The sequence below is a fragment of the Ailuropoda melanoleuca genome, chromosome 8 (genome assembly GCF_002007445.2).
Source record: "Ailuropoda melanoleuca isolate Jingjing chromosome 8, ASM200744v2, whole genome shotgun sequence".
Taxonomy (NCBI): domain Eukaryota; kingdom Metazoa; phylum Chordata; class Mammalia; order Carnivora; family Ursidae; genus Ailuropoda; species Ailuropoda melanoleuca.
In genome coordinates, this window is record NC_048225.1 from 75,733,551 (window position 1) to 75,755,166 (window position 21,616).

At 43.4% G+C, this 21,616-nt stretch overlaps 1 protein-coding gene across 4 annotated transcripts in view; it reads right to left on the bottom strand.

The window, feature by feature from the left end:
* VAMP4 (vesicle associated membrane protein 4) overlaps nucleotides 1-21,541 on the bottom strand; it is a 58,134-nt gene extending 36,593 nt beyond the window's left edge. For 2 of the 4 annotated variants that reach the window (XR_004627247.1, XM_034666729.1), the window contains exons 1-4: nucleotides 21,351-21,541; nucleotides 19,821-20,036; nucleotides 16,839-16,970; nucleotides 9,855-9,927 (exon numbers count right to left, since the gene is read on the bottom strand). The gene's annotated coding sequence lies outside the window, so the exon portion shown is untranslated. The remainder of the gene's footprint in view (nucleotides 1-9,854; nucleotides 9,928-16,838; nucleotides 16,971-19,820; nucleotides 20,037-21,350) is intronic. The other 2 variants (XM_034666731.1, XM_034666730.1) reach the window with 2 other exon arrangements.
* Between the last annotated feature and the right edge of the window lie 75 nt (nucleotides 21,542-21,616).

Here is a 21,616-nt window from a genome sequence, read left to right on the forward strand (position 1 = left end):
ACCCTTCTTTCACCACAATTTACGACATTACGACTATCGAGTTTGTAGGGGCACCTCATTGGCATAGCTTTTATAAATAAATCATTCTATTTTTTTTTTTTAAAGATTTATTTATTTGACAGCACGTGCCCTCAAGTGGGCGGAGGGCCAGAGGGAGAGAATCTCAAGCAGACTCCCGGGAGCGGAGGAAGAGCTCGATCTCAGGACGCTGACATCATGACCTAGGCGGACATCAAGAGCCCGACACTTAATAGGCTGAGCCACCCAAGCACCCTTTTTTGGTTTGTTTTAACCATAATTCTTTAGTTCTGCCAACCATTTTGGTATGATTACCCAGGGGAGGGGTAATGCTAGCCCCACCCCTTAGTCACCTGAACAAAAAGGCCCTTTGACTATCCCCAACATTTCTGAAAGTGCAGAAAATGTCATTTTACAGTTACTGTGAATCAGATATACCAGTAAGCTGAAAGAATATAAATAGCCCGGGATATAGGGTCAGAGCAAGGGTCCAGTCTCAACAACTTGAATTATTTGGTTATTTTTACCCTATTTTCTCTTTCTTGAGTTTCAATTATTCAGATGTTGGTCCTCTAATTTTCTTATCATTTCTCTTTCAACATCAGACCTTCCACCTTAACTAGGCCTGGTGTCCTCTGAGCCAGAGATCTTTTGTTTTACCCTCTTCTAATACTAAATCTCTGGGCTTCTACTGGATTGGAGAAGGGATTCTGAGCATTTGATTCTTAAGCAAATTTTCTATTATTCCTCCTGTTTTTAGCTTACATCAAGCTCAGAGTTACCTAGCACTTCTGAGCCTTACGCAGGGTTTAGCTATGTGAATCAGGTTGCTTCATGGCCTGCTTAGGATTCTTGTTTCTCAAGACTAAGGTAATTGTCACTGATTCACCTACTTTCCAGGTTTCAATATATTGTTGCTATTGTCTCTGTTCCCATAAGGCAAAAAAAAAATTTTTTATATAAATATAAACAAAATTTATATATAAATATAAAAAAATTTATATATATATAAACAAAATTTATATATAAATATAAAAAATTTATATATATATAAACAAAATTTATATATATATATAAATTTATATATATATATAAACAACTGTTCAACATCAAAGTGTAAATCAAAAGAAATATCATTTTTCATCTATCAGTGACCAGGAAGAAAGGAGTTGTTAGCAGCAGATCTGCAATCCATTCTCTCCCATTATAGAAGAATACTCCTAGGAAAGCAAGCAAGCATGTGATTCTTAGAAATATGGTAAACAAACTAGTATCTCCTAGTAGGAGAGTTCATATCTATAGAATTCCTTTAGCAGGTAAACAAACTAGTATCTCCTAGTAGGAGAGTTCATATCTATAGAATTCCTTTAGCAGGATAGCCCTGGGCTGAGACCATGGTAAACACAGCAAGAATCTGTGGATTTGAGGTGCATGACTGGAAAATATCATGTAACTTATGTAACTTAGCCTTAAATGGAGAGTGTTTCGTAACTGAGTTGGTTCCTTCTGTGTAAGTGAGGTGACTGCATACCTTAGTTAGAAACCACATCAATTATCTTGAGCAGATGTGCATCCAACACAGGAAGAAAGGACCAGGGGAGCAGCATGAGGAGTCCTAGACTTCTTCCTATTTTGTCTGTGCGTCTTGGTTACTGGTGTCTTTGAAATTAGTGAAGCTTGAACTTAGGTAAGATCTCTGATTACTGAGTTGTGAGTCTAATTTGAAACTCTGATCCTTTTGTTATCTCAGTGGCAAAGATGAAAAAGTTTGCCAATACAGTGTTGGAGGTATGTACATGTGGTATAATGGGGTGGGAGGCCAAGGAGGGGGGAAGAACAAGCTTTCTTAAACACTGCTGATGGAACTGTAAATTGGTACAAATTTTTAAAGTTCAGGGTGACAATACATGTCAAAAATTTATATGCAGTTCCTTTTGATCTAACAAATTCTACTTCTAAAATTTATACCATAGATAAACTTACAGAAATTGTATAAAAGCATTTTCTAAGAATATTCTTTAAAGGATTTTTGCAACAAGACTGAAAAAAAAACAAAACCAAAAACCTTTAACTATCCAGCAATAGGAAATAAGTTTGGTACATCCATTCAGTAGGACAGTATACAACCATTAAACTGAAGTAGATCTATATGCATTGACTTGGAATATCTCTATCTGTTACTGTAAGGTGAGAAAAGCAAGGTGCAGAAAAAGTATGCAGACTCTGCTTCCACGTGAGCATCATATACAAAAACAAAAACCCAGAAGGGCTGGGAATCCACTATGGAAGATATTAGGGACCGAATTGTGTCGTCCTTCCCCCTCCCGATTCATATGTTGAAGCCCTAATCCACAATGTGATTGTATGTGGAGACTGGGCCTTTAGGTAATTAAGTTTAAATGCAGTTGGTCCTAAGGGTGAAGCCCTAATGTGATAGGGCTGGTATCCATATGTGTGGGCACAGAGATGATGCATGAGAGGACACTTTGAGAAAGTGGCCTTCTACAAGCCAGGAAGAGAGGTCTCCCCAAAAACCAATCCTGATGTTACCTTGATCCTGGACTGCTAGCCCCTAGAACTGTGAGAAAATTTGTCGTTTAAGCCATCTGGTCTGTGGTATTTTGTTACAACAACCCCAGCAGACTAATACAGAAAGGAAACCTTTCCTCATAGTGTGGTGTTTTGTACCATTAGAATATTTTACCACGTGTATCACTTTCTCAGTTAAAAAAAATACACTAGAGAGTCTCTTTCTGATTGAAATTGGGACTAGTTGTTGGTTGGTTAATTTAAAAAGTTGGTTAAAAGTGCCTTTTAAATAAAAGGCAGACATAAGGGCACCTGGGTGGCTCAGTCGGTTAAATGGTTGCCTTCGGCTCAGGTCATGGTCCTGGGATTGAGCCCCACGTCAGGCTTCCTGCTCGGCAGAGAGCCTGCCTCTCCCTCTGCCTGCCACTCTGCCTACTTGTGCTCTCTATCTCTCTGTCAAATAAATAAATAAAATCTTTTTTTTTTTAAAAAAGGCAGATATACTTTAATAACCTTTTTATTTTGACTCAAATGTATCATTATACATTTACTCACTAATCTCTGAACTAGGGCCAAGACCTTTTATCTGAAAATGAGTCTGTTGGTTGGAGCACCCCAGTGTCTTTATTACGAATTGCACTGTTTAGTTTAAATTGTTTACAATTTTCAGTTTCATATTTTTTTCAAACTACAGCAAGAACTTTAAAAAGACACCTTTGAAGAAGTTTGAGTGCCAAATCAGTCTAGATTTTGTACAATTTTTCCCCAGTTTTACACATTTTTCTTACCTACATCTAATCCTAAAGTAACTTCTGTTCACCTTCAATTTAGTTTTCATAAAAACAACTTTCTATTTGTATTTCATTAGTTTGAATATTTAAACTCCATAAGTATAATAAGAGGTGTAAATATTTATGTTACAAATACAAATTGACTCTAGGGGCACCTGGCTGGCTCAGCTGGAAGAGTATGCAATTTCTGATCTAGGGGTTATAAGTTCAAGCCCCACGTTGGGCACTGAGTTTATGTAAACAAACAAACAAAAAAACAAATTGACTCTTGATAAGCATATAGCTCAACTGTTTTGGTGAGGAAGTACACAGGTGTATCATTTAGCTAACCTATTAGCCTCTTGTGCTCAGAGAGTCTCGTATTGTGTAAATATAGTTAGCTTAATTTTACTTTTAATTTTGAAAGAACCTCACACTTAACTAAAGAATATGCACAAAAAACTCTTGCAAATCCTTAATCCAAATTCACTGGTTATTAACATTCTTTTTCTAATGCCAGTCTCAACTCCTAATTGACTTTCATAACTCACAGCATAAATGATACTGAAATAATTCAAGCCAGTCTCTCTTTCTCCAAATAGATGAAGAAACAGGGCCAGAGAGTTTATATTTATGTGACTTAACTCAAGGGGGTTGTTAACATTTCACTTCATTTGGTTTATTCTCTTGAAATATATAGCTATCCCACCTCTTTCCTCACCCATTATTTGAGTTAATGACAGACATCATGCCTCTTTACCCCTTAATACTTCAATGGGTATTTCCAGAACAGAACAGTTCTTTTCATGACTACAATTCAATTAAATTTTTAAGAATTAAACATTGATACAATACTATTTTCTAATAAAGCATCCACTTTCTAAGTTTGCCAGGGGTTCCAGGTATGTCCTATGTGGCATCAGTCAGTGATTCTACACAGAGAGAATAAAGAGTAAAGAGTAATAGAGCAAGCAGGCTAACTGGAGTCTGATTTTTAAAGACAGATTCTACTATAGTTTAATTTTTGTTAAAAATATGCAATAAAATGGGAATGTCCTCTGTGCTTCCCTCATGGAATTTTAGATGTGACAATATAAGATGGATTCATAGAGATGCTTTTTATCCTCTCCTCTTATTTATTGATATGACCTGTTGTAAGAATTTTATCTTTGAGAAATTGCCCCCTACAAAGATGACAAAGAAACCTGCGCAGGAATATGTCTAATTGCATTATAAATTTATATACAAGTTCTCTGAAAGTTAAAAGTGGCTACCATTTATTAAATGCCTACTTTTATTTATTTTAAAGATCTTATTTATTTGAGAGAGAGCACCCGTGCATGGCAGGAAGAGGCAGAGGGAGAGAGAATCTCAAGCAGACTCCCTGCTGAGTACAGAGCTTGACCTGGGGCTGGATCATGACCTGAGTGGAAACCAAGAGTCAGATGCTTAACCAACTGAGCCCTAAATGCCTATTTTTAAAAGCACTATGCTTAATGATTAACATACGTTATTTCTGTACAACAACGCTCTGAGAACAAGTATCATTTTCCTCATTTTATCTATGTGGAAACCAAGGTTTTGAGATGAACTGTGTAACTTGTTGAAGGCAAGAGAATGGTAAAGCTGGGCACATTAGTAAATACTGCAGAGCTATAAGCTTAAGGTGAGATCAATATTTTATCGAAATGGGCTGCATGATTTGCCCTTATAATAGAAATTAGGCAGTTTATTCTTTTTTTATTTTATTTATTTATTTGACAGAGAGAGACAGCGAAAGAGGGAACACAAGCAAGGAGAGTGTGAGAGGGAAAAGGAGGCTTCCCGCCGAGCAGGGAGCCCAATGCAGGGCTTGATCCCAGGACCCTGGGATCATGACCTAAGCCAAAGGCGGACGCTTAAACAGTTGAGCCACCCAGGTGCCCCAAGCAGTTTATTCTTAAAGCATTGTAGAGATGATGGAATCTGTCAGGCCTCATGTCTTGTGATAATCTCATTTGATTCAGGAGACTTTAGTCTGTTGATGGTCAACTACAAATTTAATTTCTTGCTCAAGATGGTAATACTAATCTTGGGTGCTATATCAAGGTAAAAAATTCACCCATCAGATAAGTGACAGGTATTCTGTAAAAGCCTGGAGATATAAAGATGGTGAACAGTGTTAGCTGTCTTCCAAGACTTCACAAACTTACATAGACACACAAGACTAAGCAACTATTAAAAACTGAGTATATTATAGGGGCACCTGGCTGGCTCAGTTGGTAGAACCTGTGACTCTTGATCTCAGGGTTGAGTTTGAGCCCCATGTTTGGTGTGGAGATTACTTAAAATCTTTTTTTTTTTTTAAAGATTTTTTATTTATTTATTAGACAGAGATAGAGACAGCCAGCGAGAGAGGGAACACAAGCAGGGGGAGTGGGAGAGGAAGAAGCAGGCTCATAGCTGAGGAGCCTGACGTGGGGCTCGATCCCATAACGCCGGGATCACGCCCTGAGCTGAAGGCAGACGCTTAACCGCTGTGCCACCCAGGCGCCCCAGATTACTTAAAATCTTAAAAAAAATTTGAGTGAAGTTATAGATTCAAGTGAACAATTGAGTATATATGTTTATTCACACACACACACAAATACTTTAGCAAATAGAAGAATTGCCTAAGGTGATCTATTAGTATCAAACATGAACTACTTTGTTAGAGTTTAACAATAAATTAAAACCATAAGGGGAATCAAGCAGAGATGCTGATATAACTCAGGAAGAGAAGAAGCCATTACTATTTATAAGTATGAAAAGGGAAGGAAAGGGTCAACAGAACCAGGCAAGGGCCATAGTTATAGAAGAAGGGCTGTCTCACAGGATGGTCATAGATACAGGAATGCTGCTATTGCTAAGACTGCTTGGACCTATTTCTCCTACCTCTCTTGCCAACTAAATGAATCCCATGCAAAAACAAAAGCAAGATGGTCAAGTCTGCCCTTTTGTTTATATACACTTTTCTTTGAGGGGGTATTTTAGCATTCCCAGAGCATGGGAATCCTCAGCTTCAACTATCATCTCTATGAAGAAGAACCCAAGGAGGGGCCTATGCAAGGAAAAGGGCACTTAGGAGAATGAGGGGATTAGAGGATAAGGAGAGCAGCCAATAAGAAGTGGTTAGAGTGGGGCTCCTGGCTGCCTCAGTCAGTAGAGCATGTGATTCTTTTTTTTTTTTTTAAAGATTTTATTTATTTGACAGAGATAGAGACAGCCAGTGAGAGAGGGAACACAAGCAGGGGGAGTGGGAGAGGAAGAAGCAGGCTCATAGCAGAGGAGCCTGATGTGGGGCGAACCCATAACGCCGGGATCACGCCCTGAGCTGAAGGCAGACGCTTAACCGCTGTGCCACCCAGGCGCCCCAGAGCATGTGATTCTTGATCTTGAGGTGGTGAGTTCAAGCCCCACATTGAGGGTAGTGTTTACTTAATAAAAAAATTTTAAAAAAGAAGTGGTCAGAGAAGTAGACATAACAATGAAGACAGGGCAACGTAAAACAAAGAGGAATGGTTATTAACATCAAAAATTTCAGGGGTGCCTGGCTGGCTCTGTCAGAAGAGCATATGACCCTTGACTTGGGGTTGTGAGTTCGAGAACGCCCCACGTTGGGTATAGAGATTACTAAAAAAATAAACTTTAAAAAACCTGTTAAAATAATAATTTTTAAAGTTTCAGAGAAATTGGTGGGGGTGGAGGAAGGTGGGAATGAAGGCTAGAAAAAGCCATTAAATTTGTTGACTCACAGACCATTACTGATTTTCAAGAAGTATTTTAGTAACATTATGGATGTGGAATCCATACTGAAAGAGTTATTTTTTAGCGGAATTACAGATTATAAATTTCACTTTCAAGAAATTTAATTGTAACGGGAAATAACACATGAAGTTTTAGTTCAAGCAGCAGTAAGATCAAAGTACGATTGGAAGTAACCAAGTTACACTTAGGAATGGGGAGTAAGGATGAGAGTGAGATTGAAATGCAAATCAAAAAAGAAACAAAGTTGGGTGATGCCCCTGCAGAGGAATGAGGATCAGGGTTGGAAGAGCAGCAGAGGTGAGTTCTGGGCAGGATGGAGACAGAATCCTTTCTTGGAGGCAAGAGGGAAGGAAGTGACAAATGATAAAACTATAAAGTGATTTTGAAATGGAAAAGAGAGAAGTTAGGAAAACTTACAAAATAATCTCAAAATGGTCAGTAAAACTCAAGCAAGGACTTATGTGAAGGGTCAAAGAAGCAGTGTTGGAATTGGGAGTGTTGAGATGAAAAAAGTGAAAGAAATGGAAAGAAAATGGAGAAGGTGTGGAACTCAGCAACACACTGAACAAAAGGATGGCTCAGCAGCTGCGAAGATACAGGCTAGAATCGTGATTCTGACTGCTTCTTTAAATCAAGGATGTGGTCTTAGATTCCTTTTTATTCTCCATTGTACCTTGCATGGGCAAGCACACAATAAATTTATTGACTGGATTATGCTTTTGAAAGCTTGCTTTTGAATGAGCAGAAAAGACAAAAGAAAGAAAACAAGGGAAGTGATAGTAAGAGAAAATGTTTTAGCCTTCCCAGGGCATGGGAATCCTGGAGGCACTGTTTGCCTAATGACCTTCAAGTCACTTACTTTCAATATATGTTTCATTTCCCAGGCACCTAAGAATATCACAAACTCTTCATAAAATAATATTTATACATTCTTTTGGTCACCTTATAAACAATATAGAAATTTTCCATTTTTATAGATTTTCTTTTCTCTGAACTGTTTCATTATTATTATAGATTGATTCTATTGACATTGATTTTCTTCTGGCATTTCAAGATAACAGGAGGGGAAGAAAGAATACAAGCAGTGGAAATTTGTGACTTATGAAAATAAAATGAAAGGAAAGGAAACAGAGGCAGCTTGATTACTTTAAACCTCAGTCAATACCACTGCCTTTAAATATTTAAATAAATATTTTGGGATTCCACAGTCATTTCAGCTCATCAGTATATCTGAAGTTACATTTGAATTTCATAATGAATTTCTTTTTTTTTTTTTTAAAGATTTTATTTATTTATTCGACAGAGATAGAGACAGCCAGCGAGAGAGGGAACACAAGCAGGGGGAGTGGGAGAGGAAGAAGCAGGCTCATAGCGGAGGAGCCTGATGTGGGGCTCGATCCCATAACGCCGGGATCACGCCCTGAGCCGAAGGCAGGCGCTTAACCGCTGTGCCACCCAGGTGCCCCCATAATGAATTTCTTGAAAGCACTTTATCTTTGCATCTTACTTACAAAGTGTAAACAAGCAAAGTAATTTAAACAAGTGTTAACTAGAAAACAATTCTGAATCATCCATGGCCTGCCATGTCATATCCAATTTTTCCCTATGTTGTGGTAGATTGCATGTCTACTTTTAACATTAATAATAAATCAGTTTTCCTTCTGGCCCTGGTTATGCTATTGTTTTGAGTTTATTAAGCATCCAACTCTCCCCATTTTAAAAGAAAAAAAAAAATGAACCAGAAAAATTCACAGCATCTTTTCTCTGACTCTGAATTCATCATATCAGCTTAGAAGGTATACTTTAATGCTAAGTAGCCCCAGGTCTGAAACACGGCATATGAGATTAACTATAGGATATCTGTCTGGCATCAAACTCCCTATGGAATAATTTTAAGAAAACGCTTTGGCAATCACTGAACCACCCTCCCGCATCCTTTACAGAAACAGCAGTAACGAGTTTTCCAATTATTTGGAACATAATGATAGTAAACTTAAAAACATACCTGTTCTTGGAATTATTTTGGAGAATTCTTGAGAAACTACTCTTGAAAAAAGAACTCATCTTTATGTTCTGGAGCCTGTTTACTGCAATACAGTACGTAGGATATACCTTTTTTTTTTTTTTTAAGTTTTATTTACTTAAGTAATCTCTACACTCAACATGGGGCTCGAACTCATGACCCCAACATTAAGAGACGCATGCTCTTCCAACTGAGCCAGCTACGCACCCTGAGAGTATACTCGAAGACAAATATATGAACTTATATTTTAAAAGTCTGGTTTCTTTAAGTGTGTACAAATCCTCTGAGTCTACACTAGATCTCAGGATTCCGGCACTGACAACATGCTCCAGAGATGCAACTAAGGCATGCCCTGAGTCAATGTCACGTCCGTGGGCACAGACACATTTCCCCATTTGCTTCCTGATTTCCCAGGTTACACTTAACTTCAGTTACTGTACTTTTGGTTCCAGAATTTCTATTAAAAAATAGATTCTAATTCTCGTGAAATTATCCATGTTTCATCTATTTTTTGGACATTTTAATCAGAGTCCTTGTCTGCTTATCTAATCCTGGATTCCCTACGGGCTGGCTTCTATTGTCTATTTTTTCTTGGTTTTAGGTCATAAAACTCTTATTTCTTGGCACACCTAATAGTTCCTGATATTCAATATTGATTATTGAGTATAAAATAATTGCATATTAAAAATTAAGTATAAATTATTGAGTGTAAGAAATATTGAGTGTACCTTTATGGTATTATCCTTCTCCAAGGAAGATTCACTCTCATCTCTGCTGATAAAGATGCTGAACAAAAAACCTCTGAAAAACAGTGATTTTATCATGTCAGCCTCCTAGCCCAAAATAGTTTCAGAAGTCAGCAAAATTTTGAGGAATGCAGATTCTTCCAGCCTGCCTTCAGGGGATGTTCCTCATAGGGAACGTCGGGCCACAATTAGTCATACACCTTGAACCCAAAGAGCCCGCACCATGATCTGACCTCTCCATACATTTGCCCTCTTCCAGGTACCTGGCTACCCTGACTTCTGCACCTGCACAGTAGGAACTCTGTCAGCCACCTCTGGGCATCTGGGGCCCTCGAGGCCTGTGGAGCAAGGGGCAATCCTCAACACCTGCATTACTTCACATGAGAAGGAAACCCACCCCCCACCCTCCCAAAATCGCTGTGAGGCAGAAGCTGAAATGAGCTACAGTCAGTCCCCATGTGGAATGGCTGTAAGATTGGGTCCCAGGTTTCTCTAAACAAAAGGTTCCTAAGCGTCTCTTCTTGGAGCATAAAACCAGATTCCTCCACCTCATTTGCTTAGGTTAAGGCATGGAATTAGGTAGATTCCAAGTACCTATAATAGCCCCCTCTTGTGACCCAGCCTCCCCTGACATTGTCTGGTCCTGGTCCCTGGCTCCCCTGACCTCTGCCACCTGTGCATGCGCAGTCCTCACTCTGTCAGCAGGTCTTTGTCTGCCCGGGGCCTTCCAGGACTCTGGAGCTCAGACTGGACGGCAAACACCTCAGTAACTCCAAGGTGGAGGAAGCCCACAGCCCAAAACTCTTTATGAGGTGGCAGCTTTAACGTGTTGATAGTAGGGGCGCCTGGGTGGCTCAGTCGTCAAGCGTCTGCCTTGGCTCAGGGTGTGATCCTGGCGTTCTGGGATCGAGCCCCACATCAGGCTCCTCTGCTGGGAGCCTGCTTCTTCCTCTCCCACTCCCCCTGCTTGTGTCCCCTCTCTCGCTGGCTGTCTCTCTCTCTGTCAAATAAATAAATAAAATCTTAAAAAAATAAATAAAGGGTTGATAGTAAGTCCCCATTTGGACTAGCTGCCTGGTGGGGCCCCAGGCTTCTCCTGGATTTGGGGCTCCCAAGCTGTCTCTTATGGGAGAGTACCCTGGCCCTCTATCCAACCTTGATGTGGCAACACCATCAAGACTCCTCCAGCTCTGCCTTCTTGTGGAACATGGACATTAGTGTAGGTTACATCTTGGAATTAGGCAGGTAACTTTGTATCCCCAAGAGCCCGCTCCTGTGAACCAGCCTCAGCGTGGGGGGAGCCCAGCCCCCTAAAATCACTCTGAGGCAGCCACTGGGCATGGACCTGGAGAGGCTGGCCCATAGGAACACTCTTGGGGGACAGGCCTATGCCTAGCAGCTAGCCCTTCCTGCACAGATGCTCATATTCCCCCTAAGTAGAACTGGAGGATATTAGACTACCTCGTCAGGTTGGGCTGGGCTGTTTGGTGAATTCTCCAATAAGAAACCCCGGGGGAAGTCTGGTTATGGTTAGAGCAAGGTTTTGAAGATCAAAGCTTATGCCTAATCACAAGCCCTAACCTACCCAATGAGGAATCTCCTCTGATTAGCAGAGCTCAAGGTCGCTCGACTGACTTGCTAGGGAGGGGCCATTAAGAAGAGACACCTGGGAGCCCTGATGGCTAGAGAAGCCCAGACCCATCAGGCAGCAAGTCAAATGAGGGCTGAATGTTGCCTATTTGTAGCTACTACTTCAGAGTGATTTTTCAGGAGGTAGGCTCTCTTTATTTGGGTACCTATGCAGTTGGTTGGGGCCTGGACCTAGCTTCCCCAGTGTGGAGAGTTCTAGCTGCCCAAGGCCTGCTGAAGGGATACATCCTGAACATATGGGCACAGTACATTTAAGGGTGCCAGGGATCTTGACCAGAGTAAGGGTCTGGAAAGACAAGATCACAGGATCAAGCTCTTGTGAAACAAGATATGGGCATAACTACAAGCCCTAGCCTACACAAACACACATATTCCTCATGAAGGCAGAGGAGGAAACTGGACTACCCTGCCAGGGTGGGTTGGGCAGCTAGTTCACATATCCTCCAATAAGAGATACCTTGCAAAAGCAGCCCAGGACTGGATCAAGAAGGAAGTCCAAATGGGGACTGACTGTTGCAGCTGCCTTAGAGTGATTTCTGGGGGTGGGTTCCCCCCAAGCTGGAGGCATGCAGGTGGTTGGGGGAGGGCAGTGTCCCAGGTCTGCCCGGGCTACCCACAGCCTGCTATAGGGGTGTGTACTGTGTATGAATGTGGTGAGGAGTTCAGGGTTGCCAGGTATCTGGAATGTAGCAAGGGTCAAGAGGCCGACACAAGTGTAGACGTGTAAAGAAGAAGTAATGGGCTTAATTTTAAGTCTTAGGCTACACAAATACATGTATTGCCCCTGAAGACAGAGCTGGAGCATACTGCATTCCTTCTGTCAGTGTGGGCTGAGTGTCTGGCAGGTGTACCTCCAGTAGGAGACACTTGGGAGCCCCGCTTGCTAGAGAAGCCAGAGTCTGATCAAGTAGCAAGCACATACGCGGACGGTTATCAATCTGTTGCCTTAGTGTGATTGTTGGGGGGTGGACTCATTCCTTCCTGGAGGGTATGCAGAGAGTTGAGTCCAGTCCTAGCTCTCTGTGACTCTAGGGCCCTGCTGTCCAAAGCTTGCTAAATGTGTGCATAGCATATGCATATGCAGTGCTGTTCAGGGAAGCCAGGGATCTGGAACAGGACATGGGGCAGGAGATGCTAGAGCATAGGAGCAAACTCTTCGGGGATAAGGTTTCTGCCTAACTGAAAGCCCTACAAGCCCAAAAGGGAATTCTCCATGAAGGTAGACCTACAGATTATTCAACCGGCCTGCCATGGAGCACCCAAGCAGTCTGGCCAGGACATCCTCCAATAAGAGACACCTGGGAGCCCTGGTCACTGGAGAAACCCGGGATGCCAGCAGGCAGCCAGTCTAAATGGGGACTGTCATCCATTTGCAGCTGGCCCCTTAGAAGAATTTGGTGGAGGTGGGCTTCCTCCATGCAGGAGGCTATGTCATGGTTGGGCTTGGCCAGAGATGCACAAGACAGGCTGATAGTGTGGACAGCACGTCCACGGGCTGAGCAGATCAGGGTAGCCAGAAACCTGGAATGGATTGCATGCTAAAGAGGCCAGGTCACAGAAGCAGGCTCCTAGGAGTACCAAATATCAGCCTAATAACAAGATGTACCTACACATTGTGGAATATCCCCCACGATGGCAGAGCTGGAGTTTTTTCAACTATCTCATGATGGAGAGGTATGAACAAGCAGAACACGGTATCCTCCATTAAGAGATAACTGGGAGTCTTAGTTCTTAAAAAAGCCTGGGGTCCCTTCAAATAGCAACACCACATGGAGCCTGATTTACATTCATTTCAGCAGCTACCTCAGAGCAATTTTCAGTGGGTGGGCTCCCTCCCCTTGTGGTAATGCAGATGGTTCTGGATGGGCCCTAGACCCACATACCTTTAGGATTCCTGCTGCCTAAAGGCAGCTGATGGGGTACACGCTATCCATGTGTCAGAACGAAAGGTGAGGGTAGCCAGGAACCTAAAACAGGGCAAGTGTCCGAAAGACTGAGTTGTAGAAACGGACTCTTGGCATTACAAGGTGTCTGCCTAATTCCAACCTAACCTACACAAATGTGCATACCACCACTGGAGGTAGAGCTAGAGTTATCTGGACTGCCTTGCCAGGGCTGAATCTGATGGGTTGTTGGGGGGATCCTCCAACAGGAGCACCTGAGAACCTTGACTGCTATAAAGCCAGGGACCCTAGCAGATAGTCCACATGGGGACTGACAGCCACCCTTTTCAGCAACTGCCTCCAAGTAATTTTCAGTGGGTGGGTTCATTCCAGTGCAGGTGGTTGAAGATGGGCCCTAGCTCTACAGGCCTGGAGGTCTCCAGCTGCCCTAGGGCAGCAAACAGGGGATATACTTAGCATGCACATGTTGCTTAAGTCAGGGAAGCCAGAAACGTGGGACAGAGTAAGTGTCTTGAAAGGACTGGACACAGACTGGGCTAACAGGGATACATGGCATCTGCCTGTTATAAAGTTTAACTTACACAAATGAGTATTATACTCCTAAAAGTAAAGCTAGGGGAATAGGGACTTCCTTGCCAAGACAAGATGGTCTGGGTAACCTCCAATAACAGACACCCAGGAGCCTTGCTTGCTGGAGAATCCTGTGATACCATCAGACAACAAGTATCAATGGGACGATTACCAGTTTAAAGCTCCATTGCTGAAAAATTTTGGGTGAGAGACTGCTTCACCCTAAGGACATTCAGGTGGCTGAGATCTGGCCAAAGCTCCATAGGCCTGGAGTAGCCCTGGCAGTCCAAGGCCAGCTGTCAGGGCATAGATAGCACAAACTCAAGACAGTGGAAGACCTAAAACAAAGCAATGTCTGGTAAGCAAGGTCGAAGAAGAGGACTATTTGGGGATATTGACATTTGCTTTATTCCACGCTGTAATTTCAAAAAATGTAAATATTCCCCTTGAAGACAAAGCAGGAAAACTCTAGATTCTATGCCAGGGCTGCATCTGGTGAGGCGGCCTGGGTATCTCCCAAAAGGACACATCAGGGAGCACTGATTACCAAAGAAACAGGAAACCTAATCATGCAGTCAGTCCAAATGTGAACTCAGTGTTTCAAGTTTAAAGCTCACACCTCATAATGGTTTCTGGGGTGTGAGATCTTACCACTTTGGAGGCTGAGCACATGGTTCTTCACTGAGATGCCCACAGGCCTGTAAGGTTACAGCTGCAGTGCCTGGGATGACCAAGTGCATACTGTGCACCCAGCACAGGGAAAGTGCCTGCAGAGGCTGTGTAGCTGGTGCCCGCTTTCAGATGTGGGAAAACTCTGCCTAATTCTAAGCACAAACATTCAAAATATCAAAGTTCCCACTGAAGGCAGAGCTAGAAAAATCTGGACTGCCTTGCAAGGGCAGGTATGAGTAAGTCACAGAGGATAACCCAACAGAGACACCTGAAAGGCTTGACTGTTGGAGGAGCCCAGGACACAATCAACTGGTTGGTCCAAATGGGGACTGAAAGTTCCCAGTATCAAAAGGAGCCTAAGAAATATTTTTCAGGGTATAAGGTCTTCACACCCTGAGCCCATTCAGTTGCCAAGGATCATCCAGAACTTTGGGGGCCTGGGATGTTCCCTGAAGACCAAGTCTTGCTAATAGGTTGCAGATGAGGTGGCAGCTAAGAGGAACAAAATGACAAAACAGGCTTGGCTCAGAAAAGGGGGCTATCTGGGGCCTTTGGCATTTGCCTCATTCTAAGCCTTATCCTACGTTGATGCTCATACTTTCCCAGAAGGCAGAGCTGGAGAAAAATGGCCTGCCCCACTGGGTTGGGGCTAGAGCGTGGACCCCAGACCCCACCAGCAGTGGTGCTACCCTCCAGTAAGAACATCTGGCACTACTGAGTGGTGAAGCCAGCAACCCGGTCAGGCAGCCAGTCCCAAGCTGGACTGGCTGCCTTCAGTTTCCAGCTGCTGCTTCAGAAGGCCTTTTGGGGCTGGGATCCCTCCGCCCACAAGCACCAACAGGTATTGTGCACAAGCAGGACCTCCACAGGCCTGGAGGGCTCATAGTGCACATGCTCGAGCTGCGCAAGTCAGGGCAGAGACCGGGAGGAGGGCAAGTGTCTAGAGAAGCAGCTGGAGAACAGGATGTCCTGGCTACAAGGCATTTGTATAAATCCCAGATGCAACCGGCTCCAGGGTGCACAACAGCCCTGGAAAGCTGGAGGGTGTCTGGACTGCCAGGTGGCCGCCACCTGGGGCAGTGTTCAACAAGACACACCTGGAGGCCTCATTACTGGCAAGCCCGGGGCTCTCTTGCAGCCGTTCCAAAGGGAGACTGACAGCTGTCCAAAGAAAGCAGCACCCTGAAAAAGGTCTGCTGGGGGCTAGTGGGCTCCTACAGGACTGGAGGCCTGGCAGGTACTTTGAGACCAACCAGAACTCCCCAGGCCTGGAGGGCCCCAGGTGCAGACTACCTGGTTGCATACCGCACCTAAGCCACCTGAGGAAGTCAGGGGAGAAGGGACATGGATAAAGGCCAGTGTCTGGTGACACCAGGTCACTGGTGCAGACTCTGAGGGGCTGGGAGGCACATCTCATTTTCACGGCAAGCAACAACCTTTCCAAATGCGCAGGTTCCTTTTGGGGGCAGAGATGGGGGAGTCTGGACTTCATCGCCAGGGCAGGCACTACTTATAAAAACCCCAAAAGGGAGGAGCCTGGGTGGCTCAGTCTTTAAGCGTCTGCCTTCAGCTCAGGTCATGATCCCAGAGTCCTGGGATTGAGCCCACATCAGGCTACCTGCTCATCGGGAAGCCTGCTTCTCCCCCCGCTCCCACTCCCCCTGCTTGTGTTCCCTCTCTTGCTGTCAAATAAATAAATAAAATCTAAAAAAAAAAAAAAAAAAGCCCCAAAAAGGAAACGATCTAAATATCAATGACAGAATGGAGAAATGAATGTGGTATAGTCACATAATAGAGACCACACTATAAAGGAAAAATGTACACAGTATTGATGAAACAAAGGTCATGTTAATGAAAGAAAAAAACACTTAGAGAATACGTTCTGTAAGATTCCATTTATACAAAGAACAAAAATGGGCAAAACTAAGCTATATTGACTGAAGTTAGGGTAGGGGTTATCCTTGAGAGGGGCAGGAGTTACTGGAAGGAGGCAAGAGGTGGACTTTCTGGGGGGCTGCAAATGTTCTGTGTTTGATAAGAGTAAAACAGGTGTGTTCAATTTGGGGAAATTCATCAAGCTACATACTTAACCACATGTGTGTTTTTCATTAAAAAGAAAAATTTTAAAGAAACCATCCTTCCTCCCTCCCCAACCTTTTGTATTTCCTACCTTTAGGAGTCAAGATGCTTTTAACCGTCTGCGGGAAAGGCTGGTCCACAAAAGCTGGCGGTGAACAACTCATTCCCAGTGTTGGGTTCTTATTGTCGGCATCAAACGTGACGACATCGTAGTGGGGCCGTGCTGGGAAAGAGAAGCAAACAAGTCTTTGTCTAACACCATTTGCATTCCTACACCATATTTCCTCTGTGACCCGTGGTGGCCGCAGGCGGCTAAGTCAGAAGGATGACATGGAGGCTGTGGTTTTTCTGTAAGGGCACTGACGTCACTGTCCAGGAGAGTTATTGTCAATCGGGTTCTGGTGTGAGCACCCACATGACAAACAGGGCATTTACCTGATCTTTTCCAGATTTAAAAGCACCTTCGAAAGCACACACATTCATGGGATCCACGCTAGCATGATTACTACTTCGTTAAGAGTCCATCTAACCAGTAATTTTTAATCTCAGCAGAACATCAGAGTCACCTGGGACTATTCGAAATACTTCAATATTTCAGGGTCAAAAAATCCTGGTGTGGGAAGCAACAGGTGGGAGGGGAAACAGGAAGCCTCAGGTATTTTTTCTCAAACTCCCAGGTAATTCTAAATACAGGCAGAGTTAAGAACTATTGATTTAGGCAAAGCAGCTGCCTAAGCCTTTAAGGGCTGACCCAGCAAATGGTTGTAGGAGAAAATGTTCTCAAATTAAAGTTAGTGTATCTTTTCTAGTACTTGAACAATAGCTGGCTGTTCTGTATGGATAAATGTTTTTATGATTTGTCCCCCATAACCGACCACCTGGACCTGCACATACACAGACAGGCTAAGGAATGCTATTTGTGAGACTCATGCTGTGTGAATAACCTTGACAACCTAATTGTTTAAAATATAATATCTGGCTTCTCGGTCAGAACTGGCCCTTCTGTTCTAGATGCCAAGAACTACATATCTTGTCTCACATCCACTGCTGTTCCAGGCTGGGCTGCCCCCAGGAATGGAATCAGGGAGAGGAGGCAGACACACACAGCCCAGGCTCCTTGAAAATACAGAAACATGATAACAAGGAAATGCAGCTGGTTCCAAACTGCACATAGGCAAATAAATGTTTAACTTCAAACCCTGTCATTTGCCCTATAAATATGGCCTTTATGGGGATGGTCAGTTGCAAGTCTCACCTGAGGGGTGGATGCTCCCCCCAGGCTTCTCAATCAGGACTCCAGCCTGGCTGTTTCCCCAGGGCTTCCCTAGCTGATGAGGTCAGATGTTGTAAATACCTGATCTGATGTAGCTTTGCCTTATTTTCATTTATTGTCTACTATTATTTTCATCTATGTGTAGATCACTTTTCTGTTTCAATTAGGTTTCTATAATAAATAATAAAGTTTTCTTTCCCTTTTGAAACTGAAACATGACTGTTGTGAATCTTTTGTGCAGAACACTGGCTCAAGAAAGAAAGATTTTGCTAAACGCACGAGAAAGAACTGATGATGCATCGGATACACTCGTTGCTGTAACAGAAATAGTTTCTACAAGGGTTAAGCCTGTAATGCTACTGACTTTGAGCAAACTTTTTGAGACTATGATAATGATCATTCAATAATTAATAGATATTGACACAGGACTATTGCACGCCCATACTGCCATGGCACAAATCTTCTGTTGGTTTCTTACAGAGCAGAACATGCTGGCTCATCAAAGTCCAAGGACAACCACTGCCCACATTTGTAGCACTGAGCCCTCTAATAATCTGGAAGGTGGTTGTTAGAGATACTTGCCAGGCTGTTCAAAACTGACTGATAAGCAGTAATGATGGCCACATATCACAGACTGCCATGAGCCTAGCACAGTTTTAAACTCCCATGCATTAGCTGTGTTGGGTCTGGGCCCCCACCCTGGCCCCAGCCTCAGAGAGGTAACCTGTGAAACTCCTGACATATTTAAGTTCAGTTTGCAATTAAACTTCCTGTACCATCTGTCCATCCCAGAACCAAAGTCCTCACCCCGGGTATCCTACTTTGCAACACCCTACCTGGGAGATGCTCTGATCCAGTGAGAACCAGAGGATCAGTTATGGAATGGCAGACCAGCAAGGGTGGGTGGCCTGAGCTCACTAGGTTCACGTAAAACTGAACCAACCTGACTGACTTCTCCCTGAGGGACTCATGCTCAGGGAAGCACCAGTCCCCAGGAGCCTACATATAAAGTGTCAAAAGGAGCACAGGAGATATTGCAGAACCTTAACATGCCTTTTGTCCTACGTCTGAGATAGGAAATATTAAAGCAAAATGGAGCCTGAATTCCAGCAGCAGCAGCACGGCCATCAGAATTCCTGCTGAGTAGCATGTGCTTCAGGATTTCTCACCCTCAGCACCACTGACACTTGGGGTCAGAACACTGGCAGGGGCGGCTGTCCTGTGCACCGCAGGATGTTTAGCAGAATCTCTGGTCTCTACTCACTCGCGGTCAGAAGCACCCACACCCTGTGGTTATAAGGACCAAACACATGCCTGCAGACACTGCCCGATGCCCCCAGGTGTACACACACCGATCTACACGATGCTGTTTGGCTCTCTCCCCAGCTGAAAGATTGAAAAAACAACTTCCAACACACACCCCAACNCACACACACCCCAACTTCTCTCCCCCTTTTTCTTACCTGGCTACAGACCTTAGGTTCCTTGGGAAGATAAAGCTGTGGCAAGGACACAGAGTCAGAAGAGAACCATGAGAAAAGCCCACTGATCGGTTAGCACCCCAAGGGCAGAAATGGTTGGTTTACTTGCTGCTGTACTCCAACGCCTAGCACAGTGCTGAGCACATGGCTGGCACTCCAGATTCACTGAATCAATACATCAACCAATGAATGAACAAATCAAAGGGTGAAAGACTGGGACAATGCTAATTGTTCGAGATAAATTCAGAGGCCCTTGCAGGCCTGCCGACTTTGGATGACTCTTCCTTCAACATCCCTCCAAATTCTCCAATAGCCGTACCTTCTCTCCTCGCCAGGCTGGTAATATAGTCCAGGCCATCTGCAATATGGACCTTCATCCGTTCACTCTGGGAGAAGCCAAACCACTGGGTGGCCACTTCCAACATGGAGGGATCGATCTCCACAGCATCAATGCAGGACTTCGGGAAATGATCGTGGACGAACAGGGGGAGGCTGCCCCCACCCAGGCCTACCAACAACAATGCCAGTGGGGTCTCTGCAGTAAAGGAATAAAACATCATTTGACGATCTGCTCAAAGTTTTGTACCAGCCTTGGGGAGGACAAAGGACAGAGTTGGATTATTGGCTCTGACCAGNTACTGGCTCTGCCCAAGGGATACAAGATTTAGAGGCCTAGCCTTTCTGTCTCATCCCAGAAATTTAGGGGCCAATCTGACATCTGAAAGCTCAACCCTGGCCTCACAATCCTTCCTTTACTAGATCTAGAGGCTGAACCAGTGTGCTATTACAACAGACCCTTAAAGATACCAAAGCACTCAGCTGACATCGTACCAAGATTCCCCACCATAAGCATTATTAGACTTCCTCTAGGAATTGGAAGGGACAATGGCCAACATCTCGCTCATGATCACAAGGCAATGTAGATGCAATGCCCTCTGCCCAGCTTTCAACTCAAAGGCCACAACTGCCTTCTCAGACACATCAGCCAAGTGAGGGCAATCCATCCAAGTTCCAGAAATCACGGGAAAACAAAGGCCCAAATCCTAGTTCTAAGTACATAGAAACCTCAGCAACCATAGGCAGACAGAACAAAACAAGAAACAAGAAAGAAGAAACAAGAAACAAGAACAAAACAAGAAACAAGAAAGAATCACCGAAAGGAGACATTAAATGTGGGATTAATATTTGAGGATTAGCATAAGAACTGAGATTCTAGGGACATACATCAACACCAAGATAGGTCAAGAGTACAGTGTGTTTCAGTAAGGCATCCTCAGGACTTAGGGTGAACAGTTACAACCTAGACAGAAGAATGGATATTTCTGCTACTGTGATCAGATCCAAACCTGTTATTAGTAAGAAGGTTATGATTGTTCTACCTATAATACAGATTTTTTAATTTAGAAATTCAAGAAATTCAATTGCATCTGGTGCTCAAATAATGCATTACTGAAACCAGAAATTCTTCTCAAGTGCACAGTAATTTCTGGAATCAAGATTTTTAAATATTCCCTCTGGTTACATGGGTAGACACATATGCAAACACTCATCAAACTGAACAACTTAAAATCTGTGTATTTCTGTATCTCACTGAATACATGTCATACTTTAATATTTTAAATAAACGAATAAAAGAAAACATTTAGACATCCACATGTACAGCCATTGAGATTATAATTTGAGTTTGAGGGAAAAGGTACTGGATGTTTATTAACTTAGAAGAAGATTGGGAAGAAGAAAACTATGAAGATATGTGCATGTGTCGGTCTGTAATCGCTGTGCTCAAACCACAAGACAGCTGTAATCTTAACACGCCCCCTCCTGTGGAAGGCAGTGGCGTCTCCCTCACCAAGGAGCAGCTCCGGGTTTCTCAGCAGGGCAAGGCCGGCAATCATTGCTTTGTGGTGTTCACAGCACAGGTAACTCTTGTCAATGGACTGCCCTGGGGCTGCAGGGAGGTCCTCTGGAGTGTCAGCAGGCCGCTGTTTCTTCCTGTCCTTTTTCCGTTTCTTCTGGGCTAAATGAGAGATAGAGGTGATGAGGTCCTATGCTTAGCACTCTAGTCCGTGGAAAGCAAGCCATACCAGCAGCACTGTGCTGTAGCCAGCTTGATTC